Here is an 11,583-nt window from a genome sequence, read left to right on the forward strand (position 1 = left end):
GTGCGCCACTTGGGAGTGCAGTGGCGCTCCCGCCGAGGGTTCGGATCCCCTGTGGAGACCGGTTCCCGCTCACTGGCTGAGCACGGTGCGGGCATGACACCGAGGGTTGCGATCCCGTTACAGGTCAGTAAAAAAGACAAAAAGGAAAAAAAAAATTAATTGACAGATTTTTAATTGCACAAATTTATGGGGTACAATCTGATGTTTTGATACATATATACGTTGTATAATAATCAGGTCAGGATAGTTAGTATATCCATCACTTCACGTATTTATCATTTCTTTGTGTCATGAACATTCAAAAGCCTCTCTTCTAGCTATTACATAATATACAAAACTTAACTGTAAACCATAGTCATCCTACTGTGCTCTAGGATACCAGAAATTATTCCTCCTATTTAATTGTAATTTTGTACCAGTTGGCCAACTTTACCCTATTTTCCTTTCTCCCCTTCCCTCCCCAGTTACTGGTAACCACTCTTCTACTCTCTGCTTCTATAATATCAACTTTTTTTTTTCTTTTTTAGATCTCTCATATGAATGAAATCATGTGGTATTTGCATTTTTGTGCCTGGCTTACTCCACTTAACATAATGTCTTCCATGTCCATCCAGGTTGTCACAAATGACAGGATTTCATTTATATATATATGGCTTAATAGTATTCCACTTTGTATATATGCCACATTTTAAAAATCCATTCATCCATTGTTGGACACAGGTTGGTTCCATATCTTGGGCATTGTAAATAGTGAAATAAATATGGGAGTGCAGATATCTCTTTGAGATATTGATTTCATTTTCTTTGGGTATATACCCTGCAATGGGACTGCTGGATCACATGGTAGTTCTATTTTAAATTTTTTGAGGAACTTCTGTCCTGTTTTCTGTAATGGTTGTACTAGTTTACACTCCCACCAGCAGTGTGTAAGTGTTTCCTTTTCTCCATATCCTCGCCAACACTTTTCTTCATTTGTCTTTTTGGTAATAGACATTCTAACTGCAGTGAGGTGTTATCTCATTGTTATTTTGATTTGCATTCCTCTGATGATTAGTGATGTTCAGCATTTTTTCATAGGGTTGTTGGCCATTTGTACATCTTCTTTTGATAAAAATCTATAAGACCCTTTGCCCATTTTTGTATTGGGTTACTTATTTTTTTTTTTTTTGCTGTGAAGTTATTTAAGTTTCTTATATATTCTCAATGTTAACCCATTGTCAGATGTATAGTTTACAAATATTTCCTCCCTTTCGCTGTCTTTTCACTCTGTTAACAGTTTCCTTTGATGTGCAAAAGCTTTTGAGTTTGATGTAATCTCACTTGTCTATTTTTGCTTTAATTACTTGTGTTTTTGAAGTCTTAATTAAAAAATTCTTGCCCATTCCCATGTAGTGAATTTTTCCTCTATGTTTTTTTCTAGTAGTTTCATAGTTTCAGGTTTTACATTTAAGACTTGAATCCATTTTGAATTTATTTTTATATATGGTCAGAGGTAGGGGTCTAGTCTCATTCTTCTGTATGTGGATATACAGTTTTCCCAGCTCCATTTATTGAAGAGAGGCACCTGTGTCAAAGATCAGTTGCCTGTAGGTTTATGAATTTTTCCTGAGCTCTCCATTCTGTTCCATGGCCTATGTGCCTGTTTTTATGCCAGTAGTATGCAGTTTGGGGTACTATGGCTTTTTAGTATAATTTGAAGTAAGGTAGTGTGATCCCTCCAGCTTTGTTTTTCTCAGGATTGCCTTTTCTATTTAGGGTCTCTTTTGTTCTATGTAAGTTTTAGGATTGTTTTTTCTATTCCTGTGAAGAATGTTATTGATATTTTGATAAGGATTGCACTAAATCTGTAGATCGCTTTGGGTAGAAGGGACATTTTAACAATATTAATTATTTTAAATCATGAGCATGGGCTATCTTTCATTTATTTGTGTCCTCTTCAATTTCTTTCTTCAAAGTTTTATACTTTTCAGTGTAGAGGTTTTTCACCTTCTTAAGTTTATTCCTTTGTATCTTAGTATTTTTTAGTTATTGTAAAATAAATTTTTTTGTGTGATTTATTTTTCAGATAGTTTGCTATTAACATACAGAAACACTACTGACTTTTGCATGCTGATTTTGTCTCCTGCAACATTACTGAATTTATTTATTAGTTCTAACACTTCTTTGGTGTAATCTTCAGGGTTTTGTACATATAAGATCATTTCATCACTAATCATTAGGGAAATGCAAGTTAAAACCAAAATGAGATATCAACTCACCCCAGTGAGAATGACTATTATCAATGAGACAGAAAATAACTAATGCTTACAAGGATGTGGAGAAAAGGGAACCCTCTTACATTGCTGGTGGAATATAAATTTGTACAGCTATCATGGAAAACGGTATAAAGTATACTCAGAAAACAAAAACAGATCTACCTTACAACCCAGCTGTCCCACTACTAGGTATATATCCAAAGGAAATGAAATCAATATACCAAGAAGACACCTGAACTCCCGTGTTTAATACATTATTTGCAGCAGCCAAGAGATGGAATCAACCTAAATGACTGCCAATAGATAGATGGATAAAAAAAACTGGTATGTATACACAAAGGAATACTATTCGGCACTATAAAGAAATGATGTCCTATCATTTGCAGCAACATGAATGGAACTGAAAACCATCATGTTAAGTGAAGTAAGTCAGGCACAAAAAGATAAATATGGTATAATATCATTCATTTGTGGAATCTCAAATAAAAAGTGGTTCTCATAGAAGTAGAGAGCAGAATAATGGTTACCAGAGGCTGAGACAGGAAGGAAATGGGGAGGAAGAGAAGTGGTGGACTAACAGTTACAAAACGATGCTATCTACCCTAAGGTAATCATTGTGCAATATATGCATGTATTGACAGAACATAATACTGTACCACACAAAAATGTGCAAGTAAATGTTAATATAAAAAAAAAATAGAATAATGGAGACAGAATCAAGGTAGAAATGATGTGAAAGTTTCCAGGATTTAGGCCAAGAATTAGGGCCTTTGGGAGGTAATTAGGTTTAGATGAGGTCATGAGAGTGGAACCCGCATAATGGCATTAATGTCCTTATAATTAGAAGAAGATACAAGAGCCTTCTTTCTTTCTCCCATGTGAGGACACATCAAGAAGGAGACATCCTCAAACCAAGAAGAGGACGCTCAGTAGGAACCCAATCTGTCAGCACCTTGCTCTTGAACTTTCCAGCATCCAGCACTGTAAGAAATAAATGTCTGTTTAAGAAAAGTTGTCTATGATATTTTGTTATAGCAGCCTGAGCAGACTGACACCCTCCTTGTACTTTTGGTCTACCAAGTGCCTCCAGGAAGGTGATTATAAAGCTCATCTCATTGTTTTCCCTTCTCTATAAAATGATAGTCATTCACTTTCTGTTGTCTAATGTCTGGTAAAAGTTTTAAATTATTTTGACCAGTTTCCTAGTTGTTTAGGAAGTACTAGTCTTAGTTATTTCATAATGGCCAGAAGTTGAAGATTAAATCTACTTTAAAAAAATTTCTATTGTAAATTGCTTTATTTTAAAATGTATTTTCTAATTCTTTGATGTTGGCATATAGAAATGAAATTTAGTTTTTTATATTATATCCAGCAACTTTACTTTTAATCATTCTGATAATATATCCGTGGTTACTTTTTCAGGTTTCTACATAGACCATTTCACCAATTCTCATTAATAACTTTTTGTTTCAAGCTTTCCAAAACTTATACTTTGTGTTTCTTTCTATTGTTTCCTACACTGCTAGGATCTCTGGTCCAAGATTAATATAATACTGATAGTGAGCTATGCTATCCTGTTCCTGATTTAAAAGCATATACGAGTACTACCAACATTTCTCCATAATGTCTGATTGTTTGTACAGGTTTTTCTTAAATACTCTGCATTAGGTTGAGAAAGTTTGCTTCTATTTCTTTGTATTTCTCCATTCTGAATGGCATGGCTCCTCAGATCATAAGGGATCAGAAACAAACTAAATACCAGTTGGCCAGAATGAGAAGACTGAGGTAAAAACCCCTTATTATGCTTACAGTTAACCAAGAGAGAAATGGTTCAATAATCAATGGCACAAGGTAGATGGACCAAACAACAGTGTTTCGAATTCATTAATAAGCTTGAGTGTGATGCTGAGTTTAATTCTCAGTAGAATTGTTTATATATCCCAGCCTAGGTGAGAAGCGGTCTGGGGATAGGGGTATAGTTAACTCCTCAGGAAGCAGTCATTGTTGGCTAAGAGGGCAGTGCCTGCAGGTGAGATGTGATATAATCAAACTCCCCATGTTATATTTCTAGAGAGAATGAGTGTAATTATGCATTTTATTTGGAAGCTGGTCAAATTTAACTATTGTACTAATGCTAGAGATAGATTCCATTCATTTTTGTTTTCAGAAAGTATTTGCTCTGACAACACTATGCTAGTAACTGTGAAAACAGAAAAATTAGGCACGCATGGTCCCTATCCTCACAAATCTAAAGTCTATCCTCCTAGACTCATAGGAGATTTGTGTATACTGTTTTCTCCTATAATGGTTCCATTTCCCTTTCTGCAACATTTTCTTGCCATTTACCTACCCGGTACTTTCATGGTATACTGCTAGCTCGAATATAAGATTTTTCTTTCTTTCTACTCCTTACCCACAAAATGAAAAAATAAGATTATCCGTCTACAGATTCCCAAAATTACTCTGTTCATGGATCCCTTAATATCTTAGGAATATTATTTATTATGCTCTAGGACAAAATAATGCCTAATATTTCCATTTAATAAGTAGTAAATTTCAAACAAATTAATAAGTATTTATGTCCTAACAACTTAGTGGCAACTTGAAAAAAAAAATAGGAAAAATATTTTTATTCTATTCTCAAATAATCACAATTACTTAATAATGTAATATGTATGCCTGCACAACTTATGTTTTTAGAATCAGATTAGACGCCATTTCCTGCTCCATATGATTTTTATATAGTACTTTCTTTTATCATGGCAATTGCCAATATCCAAGCTTAGCAAAGGTATGATGCTATCAAAAGTAATGTAGCACAGTCTAATGTTGACGTTATGAAATATCTTGAGCTAGTACTCCATGTTGTGTCTGACACATGTCAAATATTTTACTGTTTCCTTTGAAATTTTAAAATATCCCATGACAGCCCTGGGGCACCTTAGTGCACATTTTGGGGACCATATCCTGTCTCATTTTCCCTGTTTTCTGTTAGATAAATGTTCATTAACTTAATAAATTTGATGAACGGCCAACTTGGTAATGGGTGGCAATGGCTTTTATGTGTTACAATTCCTGAGTAAAATTCTTGCTTTAAAAGCAACCTTACTTTGTTCAAAGTAAAATATCATGTATAAAAAACCAGTGGCTCTGGATATATGGGTTGTCCTGATTTTTCTGGCTGTATATACAGACAAAATTGTTAGAAATATCAATCCGTTTTGAGTTAAGTAGGCAGACCATAAGACATGAACAACAGGGCTTAAAGATAAGTCATATTTAGTTTATTTTATACTAAAGCATACTTAGCCTTTTTTAAATAAAAAAGATGAAGTATTTATTAATGGCTGTTTGGCATTCAGCTGAAAATAAATGTGGAGGAGAAGATAAAAAAAAAAATCCACATGTTATACTTCTCAATGTGCAATGGAGATGAAAAAAAGGTTACTCAAAGCCACATGAATGCAATGAGAAGCCCAAAGGGACTGCACCTCAGCAACTTCTCTGTTAGAAGGAGAAAACTAGGTACAACCCTCATTCAAAGTTAGCTTCCATTTTTATTGTAAAGACAAGGAACTTTCACAAGAAAAATCAGTTGATTCAATCATCTTAAAAGGCACAAAGACATGGGCAATGTGACAAAAATTATCTGCAGCTAAGTATAGCTTAAACAATGGAAACTAGTAGCATCATTTAAATTAACAAGGTGACATCCCAAAGCACAATTTGTAAAAAACTAAATTGATAAGACTGTGGTCATTATCTAACCCAAAATATAACCTCTCCCCAGTTGATTTAAGCAAAAGTTACATTCTTATGATAATTGTCTCTAAAGTTTCCACCAACAAACAGACTGCCCTTAGCAAACATTTTTTCACATTTTTCCCTACAGCAATTAAACATCTTTTAGCAACAATCAGTATATTAAATAGTCAAAGCACATAATTCCATCCCTAAACAGTAATTAGAATTGACTAGATGGGCTTTTGCCATGCTATCTGTGGACTTTTGTCCTTTAATCAAGGGCTTTTGCCCCATACATGCATTACTTGAAAAGCCTTTTCTAAAATTCAACAGAGAATCAAGATTTCTTTTTTTGTGTTTGTATTTGTTTGTTTAATCTGAACTTCTTTTTTTTATTTTATCAATATACAATGTAGCTGATTTTCGTGTCCCTTTACTGATTTCTCGCCCCCCCTTCTCCCCCGTCCCATCCATCAACATCATATCTGTTCACTTGTCTTAACAAGTTCAAGGAATTGTGATTGTTGTGTCTTCTTCCCTGCCCCCCCATTTGTTTGTGAATTTATTCAATTATATTTAGCTCCCACAAATAAGTGAGAACATGTGGTATTTCTCTTTCTGTGCCTGATTTATTTCACTTAATGTAATTTTTTCTAAGTCCATCCCTGTTGCTGCAAATGGTAGTATTTCATTCTTTTTTGTAGCAGAGTAGAATTCCATTGTTTAGATACACCACAGTTTCCTTATCCACTCATCTGATGATGGACATTTGGGGTGGTTCCAACTTTGGGTTATTGTAAATAGTGCTGCAATAAATATTGGAGTACAAATATCCCTCTAGCATGGTTATTTCCATTCCTCTGTGTATATTCCCAGCAGTAGAATAGCGGGGTCATATGGTAGATCTATGTTTCATTGTTTGAGGAACCTCCACACCATTTTCCATACAGGCTGCACCATTTTACACTCCCAACAACAGTATAGGAGGGTTCCCTTTCCTCCGTGACCTCACCAGCATTTATCATTCTCAATCTTTTGGATATTAGCCATCCTAAATGGAGTGAGATGGTATCTCAAAGTGGTTTTGATTTGCATTTTCTGAATGCTGAGTGATGTTGAGCATTTTTTCATGTCTGTTGTCCATTTGTATATCTTCCTTTGAGAAATGCCTATTCAGCTCCTTTGCCTATTTTCTAATTGGGTTACTTGTTTTACTGCTATAAAGTTCTTTGAGTTCCTTCTATATTCTGGATTTTAATCCTTTGTCAGATATATATTTTGCAAATGTTTTCTCCCACTCTATTGGTTATCTTTTAACTCTGTTAACTGTTTCTTTTGCTGTGCAGAACCTTTTTAGTTTGATATAATACCATTTGTTTATGTTTCCTTTTGTTCCCTCAGCTTTTGGGGTCATATTCATGAAGTTTGTAGCCACTCCTACTTCTGGGAGTGTTTCCACTATGTTTTCTTTAAGGCGTTTTATTGTTTTAGGGTGTATATTTAATTCTGTAATCCATTTTGCGTTGATTTTGGTATATGGTGAGAGGTACAGTTCTAGTTTCATTCTCCTGCATGTGAATATCCAGTTTTCCCAGCACCATTTGCTGAAGAGGCAGTATCTTCCCCAGTGGGTAGACTTGGTGTCTTTGTCAAAGATCCAATGGTTGTAGGTGTACGGGTTGCTTTCTGGAATCTCTATTCTATTCCATTGATCCGTGTGTCTGTTTTGATGCCAGAACCATGCTGTTTTGGTTATTATAGCTTTGTAGTATAGTTTAATGCCAGGTAGTGTTATGCCTCCAGTTTTACTTTCTTGTTCAGAATTGCTTTGGCAATTCATGATCTTTTGTTATTCCAAATAAATGTTGGGATAGTTTTTTTTTTTTTTTTTTTTTTTTCCATTTCTGAGAAAAAATGTCATTGGAATTTTGATGGGGATTGCATTGAATTTGTAGATCATTTGGGGAAGTATGGACATTTACACAATGTAATTCTTCCAGGCTTTAATTTATCTCAACAGTGGTTGGTAGTTCACAGAGATTTTTCACATCTTTGGTTAACTTTATCCCTAAGTATTTTTTTTTGTGTGTGTGGCTTTTGTAAATGGGCTTGCTTTCTTGATTTCTTTTTCTGCATGTTCACTGTTGGAGTATAGAATTGCTACTAATTTTTGTGTGTCAATTTAGTATCCTGCAACGTTGCTGAAATCATTTATCAACTCTAAGAGTTTTTTTTGTAGAGGCGTTAAGCTGTTTGATATATAGGATCGTGTCACCTGCAAACACGGACAGTCAAACTTCATCTTTATGCCCTTTATTTCCTTCTCTTCTCTGATTGCTCTGGCTACTACTTCCAACACTATCCTGAATATGTGTGGTGAGAGTGGACATCCTTGTCTAGTTCCTGTTTTTAAGAGAAAAGCTTTGAGCTTTTCCCCATTCAGGATGATATTGGCAGTGGGCTTATCATATATGGCTTTAATTTTGTTGAGATACTTTCTGTCTATATCTAACTTGTAGAGAGTTTTTATGATAAGTGCATGTTGAATTTTGTCAAATGCTTTTTCAGCATCTATAGACATGACCATATGCTCTTTCTCTTCAGAGATGATCATATGGTTTTTGTCTTTGCTTTTATTGATGTGGTGTATCACATTTATTGATTTGCATATGTTGAACCAACTTTGCATCCCTGGCATGAATCCCACTTGATCATGGAGTTCAATTTTGTGTATGTGTTGCTGTATTCTGTTAGCTAATATTTTATTGTGGATTTTTGCATCTATATTCATCAAGGATATTTGCCTGTAGTTTTCTTTTTTTGTTGTATCTTTTTCTGGCTTTGGTATCAGGGTGATGTTTGCCTCATAGAATGAGTTTGGGAGAATGGCTTCTGTTTCAAACTTTTGGAATACTTTGTAGAGAGTTGGTATCAATTCCTCATTGAAGGTTTGGTAGAATTCTGCAGTGAACCCATTCTGTTCCTGGGCTTTTCTTTGTTGGGACCCTTCTGATAACAGCTTCAATCTCTTTTATTTTTATTGGTCTGTTCAGATTTTCTACATATTCTTATCTCAGTTTTGGTAGTTTTTGTGTGTCCAGAAATTTATCCATTTCTTCCAGATTTTCAACTTTGATGGCATATAGTTGTTTATGGTAGTCTCTGATGATTTCTTGTATTTCTGAGGTATCAGTTTTAACATCACCTTTCTCATTTCTAATTTTGTTATTTGGGTCTTCTCATCTTTTTAGTTAGCCTTGCTAATGGTTTGTCAATTTTATTAATCTTTTCAAAAAACCAACTTTTTGATTCATTAATCTTTTGTATCCTTTTTGGGTTTCTATTTCATTAATTTCTACTCTGATCATAATTATTTCTTTCCATCTGCTAACCTAGGGTTCGGATTGTTCTTGTTTTCCTAGTTCTTTAAGGTGAAGTGTTAGGGTGTTTATTTGCTATCTTTCCATTCTTCTGAAGTTAACATTTAATGTGGTAAATTTCCCCCTTAGGACTGCTTTTGCAGTATCCCACAGGTTTTGGTATCATGTATTATTATTTTTGTTACTTTCAATAAATTTTTTGATTTCCTGTTTAATTTCTTCTTGGACCCCTATTTCATTAAGTAGAATGCTGTTTAATTTCCATGTTTTGGTATGGCTTTCAGAGTTTTGTTTGTTATTGATTTTTAATTTTAATCCATTGTGATCTGAAAAAATACATGGATTAATTCTAATTTTTTTGAATTTGTTGAGACTTGGTTTGTGACCTTACATGTGATCTATTCTGGAGAATGTTCCTTGTGCTGATGGGATGAATGAATATTCTGGGGTTGTTGGATAGAATGTTCCGTAGATATCTGCCAAGTCCAATTGGTCTAGTATGTTGTTTAGATCTTGTGTTTCTTCACTGATTCTTTGCCTAGATGATCTGTCCAATATTCAGAGTGGAGTGTCCAGCTCCCTGCTCTTATGGTATTAGTGTCTGTCTCATTCTTTAGGTCTAATAGTGTTTGCTTTATAAATCTGTCTGCTGTGATGCAGGGTGTGTATGTATTTATGATTTTTATGTCTTCTTTATGGATAAATCCTTTTATCATTATATAGTGGCCTTATTTATCTCTTTTTATGCTTTTTGGCTTAAACTCTATTTTGTCAGATATAAGAGCAGCTACTCTGGCTTGTTTTTCATTTTTGTTTGCATGGTACATCTTTTTCCATCCTTTCACTCTTAGTCTATGTGTGTCTTTACAGGTGAGGTGAGTCTCTTGAACACAGCATAAATTTTGGTCCACCTTTTTTTTTTTTTTTTTTTTCCCCCTTTTTGTCTTTTTTCGTGACCGGCAACAGATCACAACCCTCAGTGTCGCGCCCGTACCAGACCGGGACCGGCAACGGGATTGCAACCCTCGGCGTTGCTCCCACATCTTGCTCAGCCAGTGAGCGGCTGGTCTGTATGTGGGATCCAAACCCTCGGCGGGAGCGCCGCCACGCTTCCCAAGCAGCGCACTGTAGCAGTGCGCCTCCGGGCCGGCCCTTGGTCCACCTTTTTAATCCAGTCAGTCAGGCTGTGTCTTTCGAGTGGGGAATTCAATCTTTTTACATTAAGAGCTGTTATTGAAAGGTGTGTATTTGCTCTGGGCATTTTATTGACTTTTGTTTGGATGTCTTAAGTATCTTTGTTTCCTTTCTTTCTATTTTACCATTTGCATTTGGTATTTGTTGGTTTCTTGAGGTGGTAGAAAAACTGTTTTTTTCTTTATTGTTAGCATTTTTATTTCATTAGTGGGTTTTGGTTTTTCTTGAGTATTTATGGCAGTGGTGGTTGTTTTTCAGGTACCAAACCTAGGACTCCCTTGGTAATTTCTTGTAAGGCTGGTCATGAGGTAGTGAACTCCCACAGTTTTTGTTTGTCTGAGAAATATACTATTTGCCTTTCATTTTGGAAGGATAGCCTTGTTGGTTAAAGTATTCTTGGCTGGTAATCTCTGTCTTTTATATTTTGAATATATCATCCCATTCCTTTTTGGCTTTTAGGGTTTGTGATGAAAAGTCTGATGTTAGTCTGATTGGGCCTCCCTTATAGGGGAATTGATGCTTCTCTCTTGCAGCTTTTAATATTCTCTCTTTGTCTTTGAGTTTTGCCAGTTTGACTATAACATGTCTTGGAGAGGACCATTTTGGGTTGAATATGTTTGTGGATCTTTAAGCCTCCTGCATCTGAAGATCTGTCTTTCCCTATACCTGCCATTATTTCATTGAATATGTTTCCAATGCCATTTCCTTTTTCCTCCCCTCTGGAATACCCATGATTTGTATATTTGAGTGCTTAAGATTGTCTGCTATCTCTCTTAGCATTTTTTCAAATTTTCTAATTCTTTTTTCTCTTCTTTTTTTTGTCTGCCTTTGTTATTTCGAACAGCCCATCTTCAAGGTCAGAAATTCTCTCTTCTTCTTGTTCTAGCCTGCTGTTGTGTTTTTTATTTTGTTGAATGAATCCTTCAGCTCTGCAAGCTCTGCTATGTCCTTTGTCAGGGAATTGATTTATGTGTACATTTATTCTTTCGGGTCCTGTATACTTTTTCTCA

Source organism: Galeopterus variegatus, unplaced genomic scaffold (genome assembly GCF_000696425.1).
Source record: "Galeopterus variegatus unplaced genomic scaffold, G_variegatus-3.0.2 Scaffold56, whole genome shotgun sequence".
In the NCBI taxonomy this organism is placed as follows: Eukaryota; Metazoa; Chordata; class Mammalia; order Dermoptera; family Cynocephalidae; genus Galeopterus; species Galeopterus variegatus.